The sequence below is a fragment of the Furipterus horrens genome, unplaced genomic scaffold (assembly GCF_987537825.1).
Source record: "Furipterus horrens unplaced genomic scaffold, mFurHor1.1.pri manual_scaffold_8, whole genome shotgun sequence".
Taxonomy (NCBI): Eukaryota; Metazoa; Chordata; class Mammalia; order Chiroptera; family Furipteridae; genus Furipterus; species Furipterus horrens.
In genome coordinates this window covers 24,627,751-24,654,273 of record NW_028327178.1, presented here as the reverse complement: position 1 = coordinate 24,654,273, position 26,523 = coordinate 24,627,751, and the positions used below count along the sequence as shown (strand labels likewise).

At 35.1% G+C, this 26,523-nt stretch overlaps 1 long non-coding RNA gene across 1 annotated transcript in view; it reads right to left on the bottom strand.

Annotated features, from left to right (window-relative positions):
• Positions 1 to 235: 235 nt before the first annotated feature.
• The window catches only part of LOC150002636 (uncharacterized), a 147,517-nt gene continuing 121,229 nt past the window's right edge, over positions 236 to 26,523 (bottom strand). Inside the window, exon 4 of the long non-coding RNA XR_016512629.1 lies at positions 236 to 387. This is a non-coding gene — a long non-coding RNA (uncharacterized LOC150002636). The remainder of the gene's footprint in view (positions 388 to 26,523) is intronic.

The following is a 26,523-nucleotide window of genomic DNA, read 5'->3' as shown; positions in this document are numbered from 1 at the left end:
ACATCACCAGTTTTAGTAAACCTGATGAAAAATAAATAGATTTGATATGAAAGTCAAATACCCTTGAGATCCCCCTTTTCTGAGAGTCTCTTTGTAAATTGAGATTTTGCCAGGTGATAAGAATGCCAGCTCTTCAAAGAGAAGTAGATTCTGGTCCTCTGCTGCTCCATGAGTGACCAGCTCTCTTCTCCTTTGGTCCAGATGGAGGCTTTGTTCTCCCGAAGTTCATTTCGTCAGGTGCAGTGCTTGTCCAAAACAGGGAGGAGAGCAAAGCTTTAGGAGCCTGCACCTGTTTAAAAAGCAATGCTGCTCCCACAGCTCCAAAGCCTTGAACGTCAAATGCCTCCCTTTGCCAGGCAGCTTGGCTATTCCCCAGGCATTTTCAATCTAGTTGGGTAAAACAAAAATTGCATAATTTGTAATTATTTTCAAGGGATGAGAGGTGCCTTCCACAATCCCTTTTGAGTTAAATACAATCATGCTGAGCTTCCTGTGAATGCCAATGCCTTCTTTCTCAGAAAGAACAGAAATACATTATGGGAAAAGAAACACCCAACTGATTGCCTGTAATTTGCTTTGGTATTCGTTATTGATGTATTCTTTGTATGCATTTTAGGGATTATTAGCAGAAAAATTATTTTCCCAGGTCTTCAATAAAGAGAAGTCAAACCTGGGAGAAGCTGGGACTGGAAGACAGGACTTCTGATTCAACTTCAAGATTTAAAACAAATAAATCACATCAATTTAAACAAGTCACAAGTCATATAAGCATTCAATTTCCAATCTTTAAAATGTGAATTAAAATGATCTTCTCTAAATATATCCCATTTAATTAGGAAGGTAAAATGAAAAAAAAAAAAGATAAGAAAGTACTCTAAAATGTTAAATATCCTCTATAAATGTAAAGTAGTTTCAATGAGAAATAAGGAGCTGGGCAGGATACTTAGGAGCCTGATCATTCTTTCTAAGGTGAAAAGTTTCAAATCCTGGCAGAAAGGGGAGTGAGGGGCAAAGAAAACAACTTGGGAACCATCATTAGAAAGCAAGGGTATCCTAAATCTCATCTATTAAAAGCAGAGAAAAAACACCTAAAAACCTCCACCATATTTTTTGCATACAGTGCCTTTCTGCTGCCACTTGGTTACAACAATAGTGGAGAAAAGTGGGCCCATAAAACAAGATTGATTGCTGGGAAGATGATCAATTGCTGCTCTGAAAGAGGAAAACCTGATAAATGTTTTTTTTTTTTTTTTTGCTCTCTTCACAACCTTTTGCTAAAGCTGTGCAAAATGTGTCATGCATAAAAAGTATGCAATTTTCATGTAATTAGAGGAACACAGATGAAAATGAGTTCCATCAGAGCAATCAAGGATGGTAATGTAGGATGTATTTGTCAGTGCCTATTTGTCATGAAAGCAAAACCCAACAAGTTATATTTTTTATTTTGTTTTAAGTCTGGTAATCATAAATGCCATTTGCCATGGCCAAATCTATAAATTTTAATAATTCCTGTTTTTTTGTTTTTTTTTGGAAAAGTGAAGTTTTGGAACTGAAGTTTAGAGCATTTTATTCTTTTAAAGAATAGAATGCTATTTTATGAAAAACACTGAGATTTACAGGACAGATCTGTTCCATGGAGGGTCAGATTTACAGTGGGAGGTGATAGGTTTACAGTTTGCTATACAAAAAACACACTAAAATTTATTTTCTCTAAAAATACACTTGCATCTTACAGTAGCATGTGCTTCTGATCCCATCCTCATATCTTTGAAACCAACTGTATTACGTGCTTATATTCTTCTTGGGTAAGAAGACATACATCTTTCTTCCTTTCTTACTTTTCCCCTCCTTCCCTCTCTCCGCACCTCTCTTCTTTGCTTCCTTCCTTGGGGTCATCCATTTGTTTAGTTATTACATTATTTGAAATAGTTTATTGAGCATAAAAATCATGCCAGGTATGCTAAATTCCGATGACATAAAGACAAAAAAGAAGTGGCTCATGTTTTCAAGTTGATTACACTTAGTGAGAACTAAGACACATAAACAGTTAATACAACGAGATAGTATCATAATAGCAATAGATTCAAGAGATTATGGAGACAGTTTAGTGAACTTCTGTCTGGAAAGTTTATGGGAAAATTACTATTTAGCTCAGTCCTTTCATTTAAGAATTAGTTAGGCCAGATATTGAAAAAGGAAGCCTTCACAACAACATTAAACAAAACAAAAAAAAAAATTACAAACAACAAACAAACAAACAAAAAAAGAAAAAAAACAAGGGAAAGAGCTGTGAGGTCCACTGGCAGCTTCTCCCATTTGTGAAAGAGCAACTAATCATTTCTGTGGTGCAAAGTATGAGGAAGCAATAGTGAGGCTAATGAGAGTTGTAAAAGGAAATGAGAAAGATCTTTGTAGGCCAGATTAAGAAGTTTGAGCTCTGTCTTCTGGTCAATAGAAACACTTTTAATGTTTAAAGCATGTATATGGTATAACCAAATCTGTGTGTAGAAGGTACGTACACTCTAGCATCAGTATGAAGACCAGTAGGAATCTATTATGCTAATTCAGTTGAGAGAGAGTGATGGTTGGAGCCAACATATAAAATGGTCAATATTGAAATTTCTCACAAAATTTATATAATGTAGAAATAGATTATAAATAAATAATGAGGAAAAGAGAAGGCTTTAGTTACTGAATGCAGGCAACTGGGTAAATAGTGATATCTTTTACTGAATCAGGGAACACAGAAAAAAGGAACAAATATTATCTTGAAAGATGTTGACTTATAACTCATTTAATTTGAGATAACGATGTAATGATGAATGGAATGTTTAAGACTGATAATTATTGGATATACAATCTGCATAATACAAATCCAGGTATTTTTTTCCTTTCTGAAGTACTGTAAACCTCTAAGGTTATCAGATCTAAGCTGAGAAAACCATTCATTGATTCACTTACTTCATTCAGAAATAAATTTTGAGCAGCTATAATGTCTAGTTAAAATAATGGTAAATCATAAGAGCTGTTTCTGAAGTTACATTTTTAGATTCAAATCCTACCTATGCTAGTTATGAACTCTTTGACATGGGGCATTTACAATAACCCCAGTAAGCCTCGTTTTCCTTATCTGTGAAATGAAAATAATTATATTCACTTAGTAGAATTAATTATGAGATTTAAGGGAAATGAAGCACACAAAGTAATAGCCCATTTTGAATATATAGTTATAAAATTAGTATTAATGAAATCCAAGTCACTAATATGTACATGTAGTTGATAAATATAAAAAATATAAAAATACATTCAGGACATTTGACCTATCTAATTACTTTTTTTTAATCTAGTGGCAACTAATGCTAAATAGGTGAAAACTGAATCTAAAAACACTTAGGAAATTATGATTTGATAGCACAACATAGCCAATAAACCTAATTGAACACTCACTACCGAGAAAATATGGGCTGTATTTATAATTATGTCCATGTGTAGTAATAATGATAATAAAAGTAAATTAACTCATATTTCTCATATGTGTGATGTGCTTCCCATTTACTAAAGATTTTAACATATTAGTCTGTAATTTTCTTTTCTTACTATTTCTTAACTATTTGGTAGAATTCACTTGTGAAGGCATCTGGTCCTGGGCTTTTTGTTTTTAAAGGTTTTTTGATTACTAATTAAATCTCCTTATTAATAATTGATCTATTCAGATTTTCTATTTCTTCATAATTCAGATTTTGCATGTTGAATTTCTAGAACTTTAATAATTTCTTCTAGGCTATCCAATATGTTGCCACATAACTGTTCATAGTGGCTTCTAAAATCTTTTGTATTTTTGTGGTATCAGCTCTAATATCTCCACTTTCATTTATAATTTTATTTTTTGAGTCCTCTTTCTTTCCTTCTTTTTTTGTAAGTCTAGGAAAGCTTTGCCTATTTTGTTATCTTTTCAAAAAAAAAAAAACACAACAACAATAGCACTTGGTTTCATTGATCTTTCTTATTATTGTTTTTGTCTCTAATCTTTATTTTTCCTTATAGCTAACATTGGTTTTTGTTTGTTCTTTTTCTAGTGCTTTGAGGTTGTTTATTTGAAATTTTTTTTTTTTTTTTTTTTTTTTTTTACAAAGGTGTTTATTGCTATGAACGTCCCTTCAGAACTGCTTTTGCTGTATGTTTTGGTATGTTGTATTTCTAATTTTATTTGTCTCAAGATATTTTTGATTTCTCTTTTAATTTTTTCTTAGATCCTTTGGTTGTTCAGGAACATGTTGTTTAAGCTCCACATATTTGTGAATTATCCAGTTTTATTCTCTAATTTATATCTAGTTTAATGCCATTGCTGGATATGATCTTAATTTTCTTAAATATATTAAATTTTGTTTTGTGGCTTAACATATGATCAATCCTGGAGAATATCATCTGTCCTTTTTGTAGTGCTCATAGCAGTTTCATTTCAACTGTATTTTCAGTGAAATTTGTTTTACATTATTGGTTAAAATTGGCCTTTAGCTGCTTCCTCATTGGTTTACAAGATTAAAAAATTGCAAACATAACCCAGGAGGCTTGGATCCTATTTAAGAAGTATACTGTGTTGCTACTAAAATCAGTACTTGCTTATTTGAACAGCATTGTTTCAGTGGTAGCCTCCGTGAACATGTAAACTAAATAAATGTATCATTTTTGCCCCCCCCACACAGAAAATCTAATTATCCAGACAAACACCAAAAAATTTTGACTTTCAAGATGCTCCATCATGACAAAGTTTTGGGATCATCTGTCCCAGTTTAGAGACATGAAACATACAATTTTTAAAATAAAAAAATATATATAAAGAAAAGGAAAAAAAGGCTTTTTAATAGGAACACACAAATGTTAAAACAAAAATAAATTATAAAAGTTTTAATATATAGTTTGCAATTTCAGATAACATATATGTTGTTGACCTTTATTTCTCCTGGTAAATCCATTTATTTCCTTATTTAATTTTATCCACATGTGTATAGAAGTTATGACATTCTGGTCATTAGTAGATTCCTGGAAAAATAGGAGGACATCACCAAATGGTGGCTGAACAGATTCTACACAAAGTAAAATGGTGAGAACAGAAGTCTGTGCTCTACTAAGCCGCATTCTCTTGTCAAAGATCAGTTGACTATAGTGATGTAGGTCTATTTCAGGGCACTGTATTCAGTTAGAATTTTCTATTTGTTTATTCTTTCACCAATACCACATTATCTCAATTACTTCAGTTTTATAGTAAGACTTGAAGTCAGGTACTGGATCATTTGTCTCTTCTTTTAAACTTAAGAATCAGTTTGCCAATGTCCACAAATAACTTGCTGGAATTTTGATGATAATTACATTGAATCTATTGATCAAGTTGAGAAGAACTGTCATCTTGACACTATTGACTCTTCCTATTCATGAATATAAACTATTTCTTTGTTTATTTAATTTGTCTATATTTTGTTTATTAGAGTTTTATAGTTCTTCTTACATGAATCTTGTCCATACTTTGTTAGATTTATAACTAGGTATTTCACTTTGGGGGATACTAATGTAAATGGTATTATACTTTAAATTGCACATTCCACTAGTTTGTTGCTGATATATAAGAAAGAGGTATATAGAAACTTTGTATCCTATAACCTTGCTATAATTGCTTATTATTTCCAAGAGGTTTTTCTTTGATCATTTTTTCATGTTTTCTACATAGATGGTCATATCATCTGTGGACAAAGATAGTTTTATTTCTTCCTTCCCAATCTGTATACCTTTTATTTCCTTTTCTTGACTTATTGAATTGGCTAGTAATTCCAGTATAAAAATGAATAGTGAGAGGAGACATTCCTCCTTAGTTCCTAATCTTAGTGGAAAAACTTTGAGTTTCTCATGATTTAATATAACATTAACTGGAGACTTAAAAAAAAAAAAATATTTCCTGTACTCCTAGTTTACTGAATCTGACTGCATTCTTCTGCCTGAATTGTAGAATCAAAGCAGTGGAAAAGTGACTATATTATTCTTAAAGCTAACACACTTGGCACGAACTCAAACTCTCAGTGATTTGAGACCTGTGAAAATGGGGTCTTGTTTCTAACTTCATAGCAAGTTAATGAGGAACCTCCAGTTTTGACTCCTTTATCTCATTTCATAGTCACAGAATAGTACCTCAATTAATGGTCTTTTGCTTATTCTGAAATGCAAGTTAGGTTTGATATGAAGACAAGACTAAATAGAATAAAGTATAATGTGTGATTCTGGAGGCAATAGCTTTTAGGACAGTGAAAAAAATATTTTTAAGAGAAGTATGCTAATCTCTAGTCAGCAGGGTTATTTTTTCCTCAAGACCCAGATGGAAGATGTCAAGAAAATAAACTTGTCCCTCACCTCTATCCTTACCCTCTATTGATAAACAACCCTATACCTCTGGGTTTTATTTTATTTTATTTTTTATTCCAAAGTGTATAACCATGAGCTTACCGCCAATAAAACATACTGGTTTCACATTCCAGTGACTCTTGGGCCATCTGTCCAGGTATTAAGTTATTTGATTCTTCCTTCAGCCCACATAAACTAGTGATCAAGAATTATCTCTTGAAATCCCTGCCTCAGAGACTCCTTACTCAGGCAATGAGAAAAGGTTTAAGGCTCAATGCAAGAGAATCTGAGAACAACAACAAAAAAAATGACATAAATCATTAAGAGCCCTTAAGAAAATCTGGGTTCTAATAGGTGAACTCCCAAAATATGTAACTAAGGCAACTCTATTAGCTTTAATACTGGTCAAAAGAGGGTTATTGAACTTATATAAACAGAGTCCCTGATTTTTCAGTGCATTGTGCTAGGTATCCCTGTAAAATTTAAAATAGGTAAAAGTAGTCCTTAACTTTTAAGGGTTTTTCAATAAAATTGGGGTGTCAGACAAGTATATAGAATGGGATATAAAGCAAGGCATGACAAAAAGAGACTATGCAGAAGGAATGAAGGGGGGATGAAAAAATATGACATTATCGAGGGGCTCAATTGCCAGTTGCACTTAATAAAGTTATCTAAAGTTTTCAGGATTTTGCCAGGACGTAATATAAAACTTTCATCTGGCTTCCATATTTCCAGAGGCCATTACATAAGTAAAGAGACTTTGGATTTTACAAAGAAAACAATACTAATTCTACCCTTTTATTTCATACTCAAGTAGTCATAGAACTATAGTGAATAAAAATTATAACATACTTAAAATAATTTAAAATTTTGAGGATTTAAGTACTGTTATTATTTATTTTTTTATACCTCAAAGTTAAAGAATTCATAACAATTGAAAAAGGTTGAGACAGAGTTTTGAATCTTTAAAGATTTTTAGATTAGAAATAAGAAGGGTACAACTCCGAATAATCATGAAATACTATTACCAGCATTTTTTTTTTATTTTAAAAAGAGAATAGAAGATCAAACCAGCCAAAATATTTAGCAATTGATTATTAGAATTATGAACTCAGCTTCTGGATATTATCTGAAATGTAGATTTAAGAAATCTTACAAAAAATGGATTTATAATACACTAGAATAATTAATTGACAAGCTAACTGAAAGGATTACATATTGATATTTATTCTTTCTCCTGTCTTCCTGATTTTTTTAAAATGACATTGTCTCAGCTAGACATTCAGAAAATAGAAAACAAGCAAATTCTAGGTAATTGCTGATAACTGGAGACACAGAGAGTCGGTATCACAACTTGAACATCTCAAATCATATTAGGACACTTGGACATATCCAAGATGCTCTCCACTGAGTCCAACTTACCAGCCCCAAATTGGCCTCAGTGCTTGGGAGACAATTTGGAAAAATGAAGAGAGCACACAATTGAGAGACAGACAGATGTGAGTTAAAACACATTTTATCCTTGGGTCATCTGGATAAGTTAATTATCCTTTCTGAGTCTCACGTGATTGCTTCAATGGGTAAGAGCATCTGCATTGGGCAAATACTGTACATTGTGTCTTATAATTGGCTACAGGAGATTTAGATCTGCTAATGCATTGTATCCTGACAGCATTGTTTAGAAATTAAATGAGATAATTTATAAACATCTATGTAATAAACACCTATATAATAAACACTTAATGCATTTTTTCTACTTCAATTTTATAGTCACCTGGTCACCTGACATTAATACATCAATCTGATATGTTCCCACTAGAGAACTATGGGAGTCAACATATAAGAAAACCTTCTGTCCAGGACTGGAAACAGTAACTCACCTCACGATCCATGCATTTATGGGGCAATAGCAACTGTTTAGATTCACTTCTCCTTTACTTGGCTTAATGTACTTAAAACCCTCTTCACCTGTAAACAGGCCTACAGTGCTGTTTGCAGATAAATAAATCTGTAAATAAATAAATAAATAAATAACTAGATTCCCAGAGCCAGCTGGGAGGAACGTGTGATCATCTGAACCATCACGGAGGTGAAATTTCATTACACAGATGGTGACATCCCGATGTCTATCATCAAAACACAGCAGGTAGAAACTAGCAGCCCGGCCCATTCCCTTCTATAAAATTACTCTTATATTAATGTCACTCCAGATTTCATTATGCGGAAAATAATACTGCACAGGTCTCCAGCACTGGGAAGACTGTGGGGGGGGCATGAGCATGTCGGGGTGGTGAGGGAAGACTGAGGGGAGCGTGGGAAAAGAGACTGTCTGTGGAGAGGCCTTGGACACAAATTCAGATGAGAGCTGGCTAGGATTGGCAGACAGATGAAAAAGTGTATAAATGTAAACATAAATGTATATTTTAAAAGTGCTTGTAGACTCTGCTGCCAGTTCTTGCTGCTTCTTGACTGACTTGTTGCCAGACTTCCTCTGCAAGCCCCTGACAGAATGTTTAAAAGGCCCTCCTGTAGGAAGCTAGGAAATTTACGTTAATTTTTATTAACAAAGTTGGACAGGAATCTCTGTTTAGCCAAGAAGATGTTACACCAGTCCAGGAAAATAATCCTCTTTGGGGAGCAGGCATCCCTACCCCATCTCATCTCTCTCTCTCTCTCTCTCTCTCTCTCTCTCTCTCTCTCTCTCTCTCTCCTCTCTCTCTCTCTCTCTCTCTCTCTCTCTCACACACACACACACACACACACACACACACACACACACAAAGCCTACAAATACACACAGTACCAGAGAATTAATAGTACAACAAATTAAGAAACAAAGGAAAAATATACTTATTTATTGTATATTCCTATACTCTTCTCTCAAAAGAGGAAGAAATGAGGTAAGGTTTATGTTGTATACCTGAAATTAATATAATATGCCAACTGTAATTGGAAAATAATATTTTTTCTAAAAAAGAGGGCAGCATAAGGATTACATAAGAGTCTTACTGGGTGAGGTGGCTTTTTCACTAACTCCTCTCCATTCCTGCAAAACCTCCTTTGTGTTCTCTTCCATCCAAGAGAAATTATTGCCATTTTTGATATGAAATAGGCTGTCACATTACTTTTCTAGCTGTCCCAAATAACTTCACTTGGGTCTCTCTAATTTACCTCCCACACTATGGCAAAATTGCTTTTTCCATAATACAAATCTATGGAGTTTAGTTTCTGATGAAAAACCTTCAGTGCTTCTTCTGACTTAATGGATAAGTAAAAACTTAATAGGACCCCCAGGACACCTTACAAAAGAGGCCCTGTCTGTATCTGCAGGATATGTTTTATTTTTATTTTTTTCCCAGTGTCTATATGGTTTGCCCTCCAGAATTTTTGTTTGTTTGTTTCCTACTCACACATTTTTTTCCTAAATTCAGCTCTAGCCTTGATAACTTAAAGATTTTCTCCCCAAAATAATCTTACTTTGCAAATGACTGTTAATTGTTCATCATTGTTGGGGATGTTAATGACTTATTTCTCCAATAAATTAAAAAATTTGGCAGTTCAGTTCTATGTACTATTTTAACCCCAATATAATGGCCCATTAATGTATGCTATCCTTACTCCTCAAAGCCCACCGAAGCAGTATCATAGTCTGCATTCGATGACTTGCTCATACTGCCCATTTCGTAGTAATAGTCATCACATATAGCTTGGTTTGAATCCTACCCAACCTTAAAGAACAGGTTATCTCTTATTTTCTCTAGAAAAAGTTATCCTCAAGTATTTTGACATATGTTTTATCCCTTCTCTATTTGTATAATAGTTACAGAGTTCTATAGATTTTTGGATATAACTTTTATTGTTTTTTTTAAAGACATGTATACTAGTTGGTCTCATTAAATGGAGTATATCCTCCTTTGGTTTTAACATCATTCTAAAAATTTCTCACAATACTAATCTCAAATGAGGCAATAGATAATGGTGAGAAATAGCTAAAATTGAAGTGAATCCATCAATACTGCTGTTCATTAGGCAATTGTTGGATAAATTTTATTTTTTTAATGAGTATGTATGTTATATACAGGGGTGGACAAAAGTAGGTCTATAGCTATTCATATGGAAAAATACATGCAGTTTATGATTAATACAACAGCTTTACTACCTCAGAAGAATGTCTCTCAGAGCTGTAAACCTACTGTGCCTATATATGTTTTACATACAAGTACATACACTATATACATAATTTCCCGTTCACATTGTTTTTCAGTTTCAAGAACCATAAAACTCTCATTTACCCTTTACCTGAGGTTATTTCATGCCTCGAGATTAAATTATAATGTCATTCACTTCCTGTAGGGGCCCCTCAAGTATTCTTCCTGGGGTTCCTTTATCTTTTTTTCACATTTCTTTTACAGAAAATTGAATGAATTAAATGACTGAGACTAGGATTTAACTTTTATAAGATGGGCTGAAGAACTTGACAAAATACCCTCAGGATTTAAATGGATGCAATCTTAACTGGGGTTCTCAAATTTTAGGGTACCCACAGATCAATAATGAGTTCTTCTTGATGCTCACACAGAAAACTCACCAAGATTTCAGGTCAGTACGCTTGAGGGAACCTCTGGAATCCCGATTTTAACACATATGTGATTCTCTGCAGCTGTGGTGCAGACAGAGCACATTTTGAGAAATATTAGTTAGAGATCAATGAATAGAAAGTTGTGAATATGTAATTAAAGTTATTAATAAGCAAAACTAACCACCAGAAAGCTGATAATCCAGTTTCTTCAACTGCTATCTAAAACTCTTTACTTTCAGTCAAAAAAAGTTCTGAGTTTCAAATTATGTGCCATTATATTCATATCTGTACTTCCTATCAAAACTATACTTACAAAATTACTTACTACTATGTAGTCAAAAATTTTATCCACTAGTCATATGACATTTGAGCTTTGATTTTATTAGTTAAATTAAACATTGATAATAGAATCTAAATGGCTACACAATGGGTAAAATTGGGATCTTCAAATTGTGTTCCTCAATTCAAAACATACTTTCTTTTATTTTTCTTTGATCATCTTTTTTCCCTAGCCCTTTTTTAGTTTGTAACTCCCATATCCCACATTTCATTACCAAATTTCTTATATTTCTAGCACACATGCACACACACACCTGAGTTCTAAGGACAAATTTATTGTACTATGTTCTAGTCTTAAGTTTTACCAAACCTTTTGTTCTTGACTAACTTCATAAATGGCTTTGAACTTCCCTTACTCCTTTAAGGTCAGTATTATATAGACAGCCCTGGATAGAAGATTTTATTGACATAGTGTATATTTATATAATAAAATTTTGATTTAGAGTTATTGTCAGTTAATTCAATGAATTTGAATTCTACTCATTTACAGGAAATCCAACTTAACATAATGGAGGTAAAAGGTAGATACAATAAAATGCATGTGTAAGTGTACATTTTGTTGAGTTTTGACAACTATACACATGTATTTAATTATCATCACAATTAATAACATTTCCATCAATACCAACATTTTCCTGTGTACCTTCAAATACACTCACTCCTCCCTGAACTTCCTGTGTCAGGCAAATACAGATCTCATTGCACAGAGTTTTCATTTTCTACAGATGATATAATTGTAATCATACGCAACATACATTTCTGTACCTGGCATCTTTAATTCATCACGCTGTTTTAAAGATCCGACCACATTGTTTCACATATCCATGGTTTGGTTTGTTATTGCTGAGTAGTATTCCATTAGGTGGATGTACACTTTGTTTGTATCCATCGTGGTTGAATATTTGAGTTGAAAGCTTATTATAAATAAAAGTATTAGGAATATTTGAGAACAAAAACTTTGGTGCAGTTTGGAATTTTGAAGACTATCCTTGCATTGAACAGTTACTTGTGAAGGATCTTGGATGACTCACTAAGGAACAGGCCAGCATGCTTGGTATATGCATCACCTACATCATAATTACTTAGAGGACATGATAAAATTAGATTCTTGAGCCCTGAAATAGGCATACAGGCCTAGAATCCCAGTGATTTGTCCTGGAAACATGTATAGACTTAACAAAGTCTGAACTCAAAATTGGCCTAAACTGTAATAGACAGCCAGAGTTATAGTTCTACATCATAGATCCAACCTCCTTCCAGATCATGTAAGGATCCCAGAGTGCAGAAAACAGTAAGGATCCTAAAACTTTTATGAATGGTTAATATTTCAAATATATAAAACAAAAGCACATCGAGGGAATAGCAACAGTGGAAAATAAATAAAGGAAACAAAACAAGTAAGTGAGAACTCAAAAATTTCCTGAGAGTGTATCTGATATAAGATCACTGATAGAATAGCCAGGCTTTAGAATAAATACTTAGATAGCATAAGGAAACAAAAATCTACTAAAAGTGTTATCATCAGGGACAAATTTTATTCCACTGAATTTTGCAGGATTTCCTCAACAACAATGTTTCAAGCACTAAGTAATTCTTTCATCATTTTCTTCAAAACATTTAAAATTTTGTATTCAGTTTTCTCAAAAAGGAAAATAAAAATAGAGGAAGAAAAATAAAACAAAATAAGGAAACAAAATTACAACAGAAACTTCGCTTCATTACCAGAAACTTTTGCTTCATTAGAGCAGAACCTGGTGCTTCCTTACCACGCCTGCCTTTGGAGTTTCCTCCACTCACTGGGGAGAACACAAGGGAGCATGTTTGTCTGCTCAATGTGGAATCAAACACTCAGCCTCTCTGCAGAGAGGCTTTGTTGGCAGTCACACATGGATCTGCTCCAGGACCAGCAGACTTCAGGCCCCTGGAGGGATGCGAGATTGCAAAGGGCAGAGAAGATTGTCAAAAATATTGACTTTGATATTTTATCACTTCATATTTTTAAAGAGTAGAAATGCACCGACAACTGCACGTTTCTAATCAGATGCTACCAGAGGTTCCCAGCATTGCACACACATTCAAAACTGCAATACCAACAAAGCTCCACACAGAATGATTTATATGAGAGCAAAGTAATCAGCAGCATTTCTGTTTTTCTCTCTGGTTGATTTCTCTTCTCTTTTCCTCTGTTTGAGTGGCACTTTACAACATCCTATAATGGGACTTCCCAACTTCTGGCTATTTTCAGGTACTAGTTTGACCCGTTTATCTTTTCAAGGTATATATAGCTTCCCTGACTGCTACAATCTAAATGGTGACAAACAGCACCCCAATGTTCTTTCTCCACCAGTGGTTCTGATATCAGATATTTTACCTAAGGAGAAATAATGAATGTTACTCAGTGTTTAGGAGGATATATTTATCCGAGAATGGTATCCACCTTTCAGCTTGTCAAGGAAAAAGAATCAGAGACTTGGCTTTTGATGGAAAAAATTTAACCCTGTTTCTATGCACTCTCTTCTTGGGAATGGTGGAAATACACTTAAGTGTTCTTTCTTGAGTCAAACCATAGCAATACAGCAACCTCAACCCATTGATATATAGTATTCCTATTGCCCGTGCCTGTATCATGATTAGAAAACCAAGGTTGCCTCACACATACACACACACAACACAAAAACGCTACAGCAATGAGAAAAGCAAGGCAAGGTCAGACACAAAAGGATGCTAACAGCCTATTCATGTACAAGACATTTTCCTTTATTGAACCCTTTAAGTTCATTCTCACTGAGACTCACAAAAATAAAACAAACAGAAAACAGGTCGAGCCAATCAGAATATACTTTATGAGTGAGATTTGTCAGGAATTATTATTTCTACCCTAGAGAACATGAAATGGGAGGCAGAGAGTTCTATTTCTAAGGCCATGTCACCAGCCAGTGCCAGGAATGGCATTGTGTGCAGTACATGTCCCATCTGTTTCACCTCACCATGAGTTCAGAAAAAAAGCACTAGCCCTGGACCAGGTCTGCAACAAAATATGACAAAATGCACATGAGATTCAATGGTCAGGGGTGTTGATGTGATGCAATTAAACTTCCCAAGACTTTGGACACTGGCACCTCAGGAAGCTCACTAAATTGTACAGTCACTCTGTGTGTCCCCTTTACTGTCCCTTCCTCTATAGTTTCCCTTAAATGTTTCTCAGACTCACATGGTTATCATCTGTTTTCATAGCATTTTCATCTTCCACTTATTAAAATCTGCTCTCCAAACCTACCATCTGGAGAGAATTTGAAAATGTCAATCCCACAGAAGCGATACCCTCAGGTGAACTTGCATATTTGTACAAGGAACAATGATGATGGTATTTCAGCCATAGCAACTGGCTATAGAGGAACATTTTAGAACAAGAAAGCTATCTAGGATCCATCAAATCATCCCTCATCATCTGTTCTGCCTAACATGTGTAGTTCCTGGGGCGAAAGTACAAATAGAGATCCACATAACATATGCTTAAATATTTAAATTTTTATGTCAAGCCAACAAAGTATGAAATTATACTTGATCCTCTTACTTTGAAAAAGATATCTTCATAACAACCGGAAAGGGTACATTTGAATTTAAGAGTTCTTTGTGTCTTTGGTGCTCTGGGCCAGAAACGTGACAGTGTGGGGAGAACTGACCATTCTTTCTCTTCCTATCCCTGACTGTGTCCAGAAATGCAGGTATGCCTGTGTGTGGGCACTCAAAACTGCATATCAAACTCCATCTACACCTGTTGTAAATAGTTTCCCTTTGGCTATACCTTGGCCACTTCCTCAGAAGACTTGGAAAACATTCCGCACAGGCCTTCCTTAGAAGTTGGCTTGGAGCCATTTTAGCAAAGAATTCCAAGGTCCTGAGAATTCAGAATGTGGTCTAGAAGAGGAATAGCAGCTTCAGGTGAGCACATCTGTATAGGCTTATGAACATCAAGCACTATGTGAAGGCACATATGAGAGGAGGGTCAGAAGAGACTTCTCCAGCGCTGGGTCCAGGCTCATGGTTCCTCTTGCCCAGGACTAAGGGGGCACTGCTCAATGGGTCACAGAAGGTCCTGGTGGAGAAGCTGATGTAGAGAGCAAATCACATGCAAGGCCCAGGATAGAGAAGATGTGATGCATATTTTGAGAGTCTAAATGACTAAGTTATACCAAACTTGAGAGAAATATTGGTGTGATGAGAAGCCTTTTCCACATGTAAACCATAAGTCTCCTTCATGTTTTAGAGGGAGAGACCAAAAAGGTTGAGAAGGAAGTTGAGATTCTCTCACAGACTCTATTGGGGGGAGTTAGAAGCAATACTGACTGCTGGAGAGGGAGGAAAATGTGCTCGCGGTCTTCAGGGAAAGGTGGCCCTTCTGCAACAGATGGGCCAACCGAATTTTTTTAATGATGATTTTATGCCTTTGGCAGAATTTTTCAATGTCATTTAGGAAAGAAGGAAACAACATAAAGATAGTTGATGTTGTTCTATAAGACTAGCGGAAGGATTACAAAAATAGAGTTAGTAGTCCTAGGTTAAATCATTAAATATTTATAGAAAGACTTGCCATCAAAATTGGCAGAATGAAGGCAGATTTCACATCTACATTGCATTGGGTCAGGTGTAGGATATGAAATTCCCTGAAAGGAAAGGGTCACAAATTAAGTTCAACCATGTCTTTTATTAATTCCCTTACTTCGCTTAACTTATTTTATAGTACTTTAATTGCCTGCTGATGGCTTTCTCTGCTTCCTAAATCTAAATTTTCTATCCATCCTCTTAAAAACATGTTTTAAATGTGAATTTAAACATGTAATCATTAGCTCCTCATCAGTTGCATAAGAATTTCCTACTCCTTAAAGCAATTGAGGAAATGACCCCTAGTCCTGGCCTTGATCAATTTTTCTAACTTCATTTCCTCACTACTTCCCTTAAATAATTTACACACACAAAAAAAATCCTTCTCTTATATGGTATGTACTTTGAAGCTTCTGTGTCCCTGAATGTTCTATTCCTTCTACCTGGATCAACTCTTCCTGCCATACTTGCCCTTGATGAACTTCTATTCATCTATCCATTCCTATTTTTAAAAATATTTTATCATTTTTTAAGATTTTATATACTTATTTTTAGAAAGAGGGGAAGGGAGGGACAAAGACAGGGAGAGAAACATCAGTGTGTGGTTGCCTCTCACACACCCCTAAATGGGGACCTGGCCCACAACCCAGGCATGTGCCCCTGACTGGGAATCAAACCGGCTACCCTTTGGTTTGCAGGCCAGCATTCAATCCACTGAGCCACACCAGCCAGTACTAATTCCTATTTTTAAAAATCACCTTCTTTTGAGCATGTCTCAACTCCACAAGGGAGAGTTAATTATTTCTTCCTCTTTGTTTGCCCACACTTTGGGCACATCTCCAAGAGGGCAGTGTACTTGCCAGAAAGGTCTCACCCTCAGTATTTTTTTGTAAGTGAAGTCAGTTACCTTCATTTGAATATCAAAGTACTGATTAATTTACATATATCCCATCAACAAAATAGCATCTAACCAAAGAAAACATAGTTTGTTTCCTGTCTCTTTTTTTAAGAGTAAGATTTTTTTTTCTCCAAAGTTCCTCAACAGAGCTATCTATTAGGTTATATGCCACCCCTAAACCAATCATTGGCAAGGGTAATGAAATTACCATGCTTAGGTAAATAACTTGGAATAGTGTTATTTTCCCTAAGGTGCAGGTGCCTGAACAGAAGTAGAATTATTTGGATAATTTAGGATAATAAAGTGAGTATTAGGATTAGCAACCCACAGTATATGTTTTAGAAGTACCTTGATCTGGATGGAATTCACTAGTGGTGTAGCCTGTCATACACAGGCACTGTCATTATAAAATATAAAATTTAAAACATAACAACAAAGCAGACTATTGGAGATTCCTTGCTGAAAAGATGAGTACCTCTTCCCTGATGATCTTATCTTCCAAGATATGGTCTCAGATATGAAAAATCATCTGTTATTTGCCAGTTTCTTTCCCTGTAGCAACACTTGAGTTTTGAAACCATGGTTTAGAACTGCCAGCTTGAAGCTCTCATGATTATAAAGGATAACTCTCAAAATTCTTATTTTCTGTTCCTTATAGAGGATCAAAAGCCAAAAGACCAAAAGAAGGATATCTCAACTCAGGGAAAACACAGTGTTTCATTGAGTTAGAAACTGAAACTTAATGTTAGCCCATCATAACGCCTTAATTCCATAACATAGGTGACAAAAGTGTTATGATGCAAATATATTAGAAATTTTGGTACCAGGTCAATTTGGGACTTAAGCAACCCCCTGTAGAGGTGCAATGATAACATTAATAGCAGTCTATTACTGCATTCACAGGCAAGACCAGCCAGATCCTGGATTCTTGATGACCAAGTAGTTTTCTTACACCATTGGTCTAAGAGTTCTGGCCAATTGGAGTTCTGTATTAGGTCAAAGATTATAGAAATACCTTGGGGGAAGTTAAAAAATGCTAGCCAATGTGTTGTGATATGTAGTATAAATGAAGAATATTTCTTTTATCTGTATCCAGTTATAATTGCTATTGTTCATAATTAATCCTTTTTTTACTACACGAAAGATTTTGCATTGATAGCTAAAGTTTCTATGCAGCCCATAGCTTATCAATAATAATCTGGCAACATCTGGGTGGAATTATGATGGAATTAGAGGAGAAGTATACAACATATGGAGACCGTGGATTCCAAGACAAACAGCATTTAAAGGAACTTGTCATATTCCCCGTGGATAAAGTAAACAGAGATGTCTTTGAATTGCCTCCCTGCTGGAAGGCGATGATTGCGTTTATGTTTGTCCTCATGGATCATGTTAGACAGGAGCATCCTTGAAACTATGCATGTGGAATGATGGCAGCCAATGATATGAAGGAGAGAGCATTTAAGAAAGAATCAGTGAGCTGGGCAACTGGGAGAGCAGAGGAGCAGATGCAAACTGGAACTGTCTCAGGCACATTAGCACCTACAACTAGCCAAGTTATTCTCCGTATCTTTCTTTATGAACTACCCTATCCAAAGACCAGTGCTTGTGAAGTAAGTACTGAAGAGCTCTACAAGCAGAAATAGACATTGATTGAATCAATTGAATCAGAATCACATGCCTTTGTGATTCAAAAGTAACAGGGCCAGATTTTGCAAGATGAACAATATCATGTTCAGTCATAAATGACTCTGCCAACTAGGGTTAATGGCAATTAAATAAGCTGTTGAGACTAACTTCTTCCGTAATTTTAACTGAAAATATGGAGAATTTGGAATAGGCGGGAAAGAGGCAGAAACACAAGAGAAACGAGTGCCCAATGAGAAGTGTGAAGTTCCTGTGCCCACCTTGCTTCAGAGGTAGGAATTGTGTTGGAGCTGGGACCAAGAATAGACTGATAATCAGAGATTCACTTATGTGTTGTCCTCCCTGGTAAATAAAAACAAAGAGATAACAAACAATGAATTTACACTTTAATGAGACCAAATTTTTAAAAAAAATCTCTTGAATAAAAATAGTCATATTAATATGCTAAATTAAGTTGTGCACTTCAAAATGCCCTGGATGATATTTTATCCCATGGTTTAGTAAGAGAATATTTGAGATAAGTAACTGAATCTATGACAAAATAGAAAATATTTGTGAGATATTGACCATTTAGAGGATACGTATACTTATGTATACCTGTTTGTGTGTATATTCATGTGCATATTAATACTTATGTCACTTAGCAAGCAGCTATGGAAAGAAAATTACTTGCTTCCATAGCATGTTGCCAGGAGTTTTAGGGGATATATCAAAATAAATTATGTCCTCTGGCCTATTTTGTTAAGGCTGTTTGGATCAGACATACCACCAAGAAAGAAAAAAATTTCAAGGCAAACGTAGGTCAGTTCATGAATTTGAAGTAACCAAATTATACAATCAGGGATTCTTAGATTTGGAAGAAAACTTAAAGGTCATCTCAATAGATGTAATTGGCAATAATAATTGGACTAGTGAATGAAAGAACAAACAAAACTAATAAACCCAATAAACACATACATACTATTATTATCTTGATTTATTTACTTTTTCATGTGTATCAGTTAATACATCTGTACTCTCCTCTCAGCATCATACCTTGAGTATGGGGCATAGTTAAAAAGTCCTTGGTACATCTTTATTGAATCCACACTGTCATAAGATATTTGTGCAAAATGGGAAGATATAGATATTAATTTTAGTTTCACAAATCAATCAGTGAAGATTTATTAAATGTTTAATGAGTGATAAAAATGTATATACAAGGATATGCATATATCCATGTATACTCGTGAATAAACATCAAGAAAGTTCTGAAAAAAATCTGCAAGTTGAGAAAAAATAATCAGTATTGTAAATATCTTTTAGAGAATTATTCTGTCTTATGGATAGCTACTTTTTTGTTGTTGTTGAGGGGGTCCTCCTAATGTGGACAGAGAATTGTACTTCTACAACACCAAATATGTCTCCCTAATTTCACTGACTTCATGATCTTCCTTTTAATATTTACCTTTTTAAAACACTCAGTCAAAGGGCAGATACAGTTGAACAATTGTTTATTCATTAACCTTACCCCTTCCATGGAGTCCACGTCACATTTCTCTTTGTTCTGTCCCCTGACGCCTTCTCCTTCAGCTTCCTCAAAAAAGTAGGAATTACTTAAAATTGTCTTAGTGAGTTACTGGACCTAAACTCCCTGAAGTCAAGAAGTATTTTTGTTTTTGTTCTCACTACTGTGAAAAGGCAGGACTATGCTTTTAGTCTTGCTCTCCCTCCTGAGCTCCAAACTTGCTCAAGTATGGATCAATGCTCTGCATGGATATCTTCAGGCTCCTCAGTCAAGATCTCTAAAATACATCTTGTCACATAGATGGACCTAGAGAGTATTCTATACTAAGTGAAATGAGTCATTCAGAGAAAGACAAGTACAATATTATTTCACTTATATTTGGAATCTAAAAAACAAAATAAACAAACAAAACAAAAACAGATCCATAGACACAGAGAACACACTGATAGCTGCCAAATGAGAGGAGGGTTTGCAGGGATGGGTATAAAAAGGGGAAGGGATTTAGAAGTACATATTGGTGGTTACAAAACAGTCATGAGGATGTAAAGTACAGCACAGATAATATAGTCAATAATACAGTAATAACTATGTATGGTGCCAGGTGAATACCATGCTTATTGGGAAGATCACTTGATAAAGTATATAAATGTCTAAGCACTATGCTATACATCTGAAACTAATATAATACTGAATATCTACTATAACTTAAAATGTTTAAAAATTCTCAAAATGATTTCTAAAACAGAAGTAAAAAATAAAGATGTCATTTTTCAAACATCTGTTATTGTCACAAGTCCCCTCATAACTGAGTCTCTGGACTGTTGCTACTTCTGACCAGAGTCTCAGAGCATCAGAGCAAAGCCAAGCAAACAGGACCCCCAGTGGCCTAGTTTAACAGGACAGTTTTCTACAAGGAGACCTAACACAATGAGAGCAGCTTTTAGAATCAGGGCCTTTAGGTCTCTAGTTCCTTCTCCCCTCTTCATAACAGGTTTCTGAAAATTGTTGTCTTGCAATTACTCTACAAACTTTTTTTCTTTTTTAAATCAAAATCTACTGCTACTTAAGGCAGTGCTTGTTGACCTGGGTTCAGAAATCATTTAAAATGTCATTTAGAGAGTTTCCAAAATTTCGAACAAGAAAATGTGTACTATTTTTCGGATATAACATTGCCCATTAGAAAATAGTTTAGAACAAAACTGATTTTTTTTTTTTTTTTTTTTTGGCCCAAAGAAACAGACCGCCCCAGAAACAGTAAGATGTGTCACAGTAATTTATGATCCACAATCCCTTTCCCAGATCTCCTGTTGCCCCTAGCAATCCTTAAAGCAGAAACAAACAAAACAAATCCTTTCAGCATATCTTCATGAAACTGTCTGGGATGTGACAAAACTTTGAGAAACAGTTTTGTGATAATGGTTTGCACTTTATTGGTGCTTCTCCAGAGGAGGTAGTGAATGGCTGCTTTCAAATACATAGAGCTATCAAAGGCTAAAGTCAATAAAAACCTCTGGAGAATAATTGGGGAGGGAAGAAAAAGGAAAAGAAAAAAAAGAGCATAAAAGGAATGAAAAGGAAAGAAGGGCCTATAAATATCAAAGCCTAAGGAGTATATTTTACAGGAACAGATGATGCAAAACAAAATTGGGAATAGTTATTGGAGGACCAAGGGAGGCAAATAAAACAGTGAGATATATGATGCCTGTCCTCCTGCCTCAAGTCTAGCTCATCAAACAGTTTTTCATTCCATTTTGTGTATATGAGTTTCATCTGACTACTGCCAGCTGAAAGGGCTTGGGTTTTCTGACATTTTTTTCGCTGTCAAAGAAAATCATAAGTTGATGAGATTCAAAGGCGGCTAATATAACATCCCTTTCAAGAATAAGAAAAATACCAGTTGAGTTGTGTTAATGAATAAAGCATTTGTATTTTTCATGTTCTTGAAAATAATAGGAACACTAATGGTCATAAACAATCAAGTATGTTATTATGTTAAAAAAAAATGTCTGACTCAGAAGGCCAGGATTTGTTGAAAAAAATTATATGTAATTTTAGTGCTTGAAATATCATGGATCGTATTATGCAATTAAAAGAACTTGAAACTAATCTTCCATTTCTGGGAGTACCTGAGTGATAAATTACCAAAGAATATCCTGGGAAACTGGCAGAGCTGATGATAACGCGAGCTGACTTGGGCAGTGGCAACTGCAAGGCACAAGAATGACCTCTGCTGAACAAATGCCCACAGAGCTGGGAGGCACCTTCTGTCTGGAAAGGATAACTCACATGAAGTAGGAGGCAAGGTATTAAATCAGAGAAGTCAAGAAGCCTGGTTATGGTTTTCAAAGCAGGTTGGCTTAGCATAGACAGGCCAGAGGGAGAAGAAGTCAGCCAGCATGAGCAGGCGGCCTCCCAGAGACCTGGCAATGACACCATTTTAAAGTCATATTCTCGAAGCCCAGAATCACTGAGGGGTAAAAAGAGTCCACGCAAATGTCAAGAAGAGTAATTCTGACCTCTTCAGCGGTCAGAGAAAAAAAGTCATGTGCAGGAGAAAGTGAATGCATTGTGCGTGGGAAGATAGAAACAATTTAATAATCTGGAGAGATCAGGTGCACGGGGGATCTAGGAGTAGAATTTTAGATGAAGTAGATTAGGTGACTCCATCTTTGCATTCATTTCTTGGCTCTTGGATCCACCAGTTCTGTGACTCTTAAGCACTTCTGTAAACTTCCAGTATCCAAGTTTAATCATCAGTAACATGAGAGGACAGGACTACATGCTTTCAAAGCACTGCCCTACTCAAAGATGCTGTTATTTTCTATTCATGATAGTGTTCCATCACATGGCGCTCTGCACCTCCAAAATGTATTTACATGCTAGTGTTTGCTTTTTCAAACAGCCCTGTGTAGTAGCTCATATAGAAAATGCTATAGCTCATTTTAAAGATAAGCAAATGAAGGCTTCGAAAGGTAGGATGACTTTCTCAAGGTTGCTTAGCTAATTAGCATCATAGCAAAGACTAGAAATGGTGGTCAGCTGTAACTGTATTGCATTATTCACCTCTACAAATTTTATAAAAGCTTTATGTAAGAAAAAAAATTATTATCTTGTTTGAATTTCCTCTGTTACCTTATATAAACAGGGTTTAAGAACTAACTGAAAAAAAAAAAAGTCAAGATTGGAAAAGTAGGAAGCCTATACATTTGTATATCAAAAGAAAATGTAAGCAAAGTTAAACAACAAATTCTTCAGTAAATTTACATTGACGATGGATGATGTGGAAGATCCTATGCTAGGTATTGTGGGAGAGAGATAATTTTAAAGGCAATCTATTTGCCCAGTTAAGGGCTTCTATAATCTAATGGGAGCATCATACATGTCTGAAGGGAATCTTGTTATAAACATAGAATATAATGTATGGTTTCAAGTACAATGTTTAGAAATTTCAGGAAAGAGTCTAATCAAGTACAGTTCTGGGCAGGTCAGAGAAAATTTGAAAAATTTAAGTTTGGAAATAAAGCAGAACATCTTGAGAATTTTTAAGGATTAGAAATCTCTCAAATTAAGTAATGCATACTGGTAAATGTAGGAATCTAGAAACGAGTGAAAAGATAATTAGAGCTCTTTAGAGCTCATTGTAAAGTGGTAGCCACACAAAAACACATCCCACGCTATTGCTCACATCTTGTCTTGCCTCATTTTTTCTTTTTCCTCACCTTTACTCCTTGTCCTAAGTTTTTCTTTCAATGAACTCAAGATAAGAATTATGTGTGTTTAATGATGCAGTACACTCCACTATAAAAGTCTCAAAGAATCCTTATATTAACATAAAATATTATGGGTTCATAGGACTAGGTAAATCCATCAGCTTAAATATAATTCTTCCTTAGCTGATAATGTGTAGGAAAGTCACAATAAAACTAAAGGTATTTAGATATGCATGAATGTGTTAAGAAGCATTTGTAAACATAGTTGTAAACCTAAATATTAAATGAGAAAAAATATGCAAAACAGGTAGGTAGCATAGTTATTCTCAAATAAATATGTGTACATTTTGATTTTAAATAAATTGAATTAAATGGAAATTCTTGCAATATAAGAAAGTACTGGAATTGATATGCCATTATATTATACAACATGTATTGAAAAGAACAGTGAATTAGGGTCAGCACTCTTAGATTTAGATTCTTGCTCTGGCAAGAGTTAGCTCTTTAAACCGAATAAGTCATTTTATTTTCTGGACCATAGTCAAATGAGTGAGTTGGACAAGCCGCAATTTGCAAATTATGTACTTCAGAGCAAGAGTCCAGAAAGCTGCTCTTGAAAAACAAAACAAAAAAAAAAAAAATTATGATAAAATATTAAGGAAACAATTTAACAATTCCAACTGGTATATTCTCAAGCTATAAGGCATACTAAAGGCTCTGGAAACCCTATTGTAGAGAAATCTATTTAAAATTTATCACAACCTTCTCCAAATGAAAGATATTTAAAAATTTATTGTTCCATTGAAGATGAACATCTTATTGACTAGTTCTCTGTAAATCTAAGTTTTGGGGATGCAGGAATATTTGTAGGGCCTTAACATCCTAGGATTGTAATGTACAATACAGTCTCAACAAAAAGATTAAGCTAGAATTTAAGATCAATGCACTATTTTCTATCTAGAACCAGCAAGAGTGGAGAGCCCTGAGATGGCGTTCTCAAGAAGAAAGAAACAAAATCTGTTGCTTCCTGCTATGGAAGCAGTGAAATCAAGTGTTGGTGAACTAAGAGACTTGCAGGGTGTCATGGAATCCTAGATTTGAACTAAGAGAAGAACTTCTGATGTATCTACTAATCATTTAGATCAGGATGTTTCAGCTTTAGCACTATTGACATTTGGGTCTGGATAATTCCTTCTCGCAGGAGGGTGTGCTGTTCAGTGTGGGGTGAATATTTAGTAGCACCCTTGGTCCCTACTTACTAGAAGGTCAAGTAAAGAGGAGGCAAACTTTAGGAAAATCCCCATACCCCTTACATGAGCATGAAGAACATGTAAAACAAATATCTGGAGAAAATGAGAAGGCAGCAAATAGGAAAAAATGGAATGTGAAAAAGAGAAGACTTAGAGACAGAGAAGAAGATAAGATGAAGAGAAAGAGGAAATGGAGGAGAAAAGATATAGGCTAGGAAGAAAGGGAGGGAGAAGAAAGGAAAGAGGCTTCTTCATAGTGGAAGAGTTGAAATAAGGTTGTCTGAGTTTTATCTAGCCCATCAAAGTGATGTTAGCTTTGGGGACACAAATACTTGTTTTATTTATAGTTTGTATCTTCCTAGGTCATCTTCAGCATTTCAGTTAACCTCTGTGAGTTTCTTCTACTTGTCTATAAATTGCGAATTAAAATTTTGCAGGTTTATTTCAAATACTAGAGAAAATGTATATGATAAGCTTAGCATCTTGCTGAGAATTTAATAAATGGCAGTTGCTTTTATTATTGCTATTTTTAATTGGGACTTAATCATGTGCTATCTGTTCAATTAATTTCATGTATCTGTTATTCTCACTCTTCCCTCTTATTTGTCAGTTTATGCTAGGTAATGTTCCCATAATAAACCACTTTAAAATCTCAGATGTTTAAATAACACTATTTTGTGTCTGTTTTATGTCAGAGAGGTCCTGCCATAATTCATCCTTGATCACTACACAAGCTGATGGAGTTTCCATTATTGAAAAGCCAATGAGTAGCATGGTAGGAAGAGAATTGTGTAACCACTTGTAAATAATTCTTAAGTAATACCCCAAGAAGTGACAAATGTTACTGCTGCTCACATTCATTTCTTTGGTTAAAGCAAAACATAGGCCACGTGGCCAACTTCAAGGTGGCAGTAGAATGCAGCTCTGACATATGCCCAGAAAAGGAGATGTTGTGAAAACTATCAAAAGTACCATATCTCACCAATGAAGTTTATGACTCCCATATAACACTAACAAAGTTTCCTCACTGGTAAAACAGGGTTATTATGAACACCACAATGGTTAATAGATGTTGAGCTATAGAACAATGCCTAGCATATGGTAATCATGCAATCACTGCTTGCTCTTGAGATCTGTTGTTATCGCCAGCTCTTCTAAGACCTGAGCCATAGTCTGTGCTGCCTTACCGTCCCACCAGCACTTTGCCTGGTGCTTTGCATCATCCAGTTACTCAATAAATATTTGTTGAATTGAATTGAATGGTGCTGCAGCAACACGGCCGGGACCACCCACCAGCTGGCAGACCATGCACATGTAGGTTTATCAGTTTCATTTCCCATGCCAAACACCAATGCACTCCACTAAGCATCCCTCAGCTGTGATTCTCCATTTGGGCAACCTAATTGACCTTAATGTAAATGTTCCCAGACACATAAAACATGTTGTGAAGTGCACAACAGCAGTCACAGTTGACTACCAGCTGCCACCACACTATGTATGCAATTTATTCTTCCACAAATCCTCCTGAATATAACAAATAACAATGCCTTTCTTAGAAACCTCCCACCAGTCAGCGCATAGGATACTATTGGCACATTTTAATG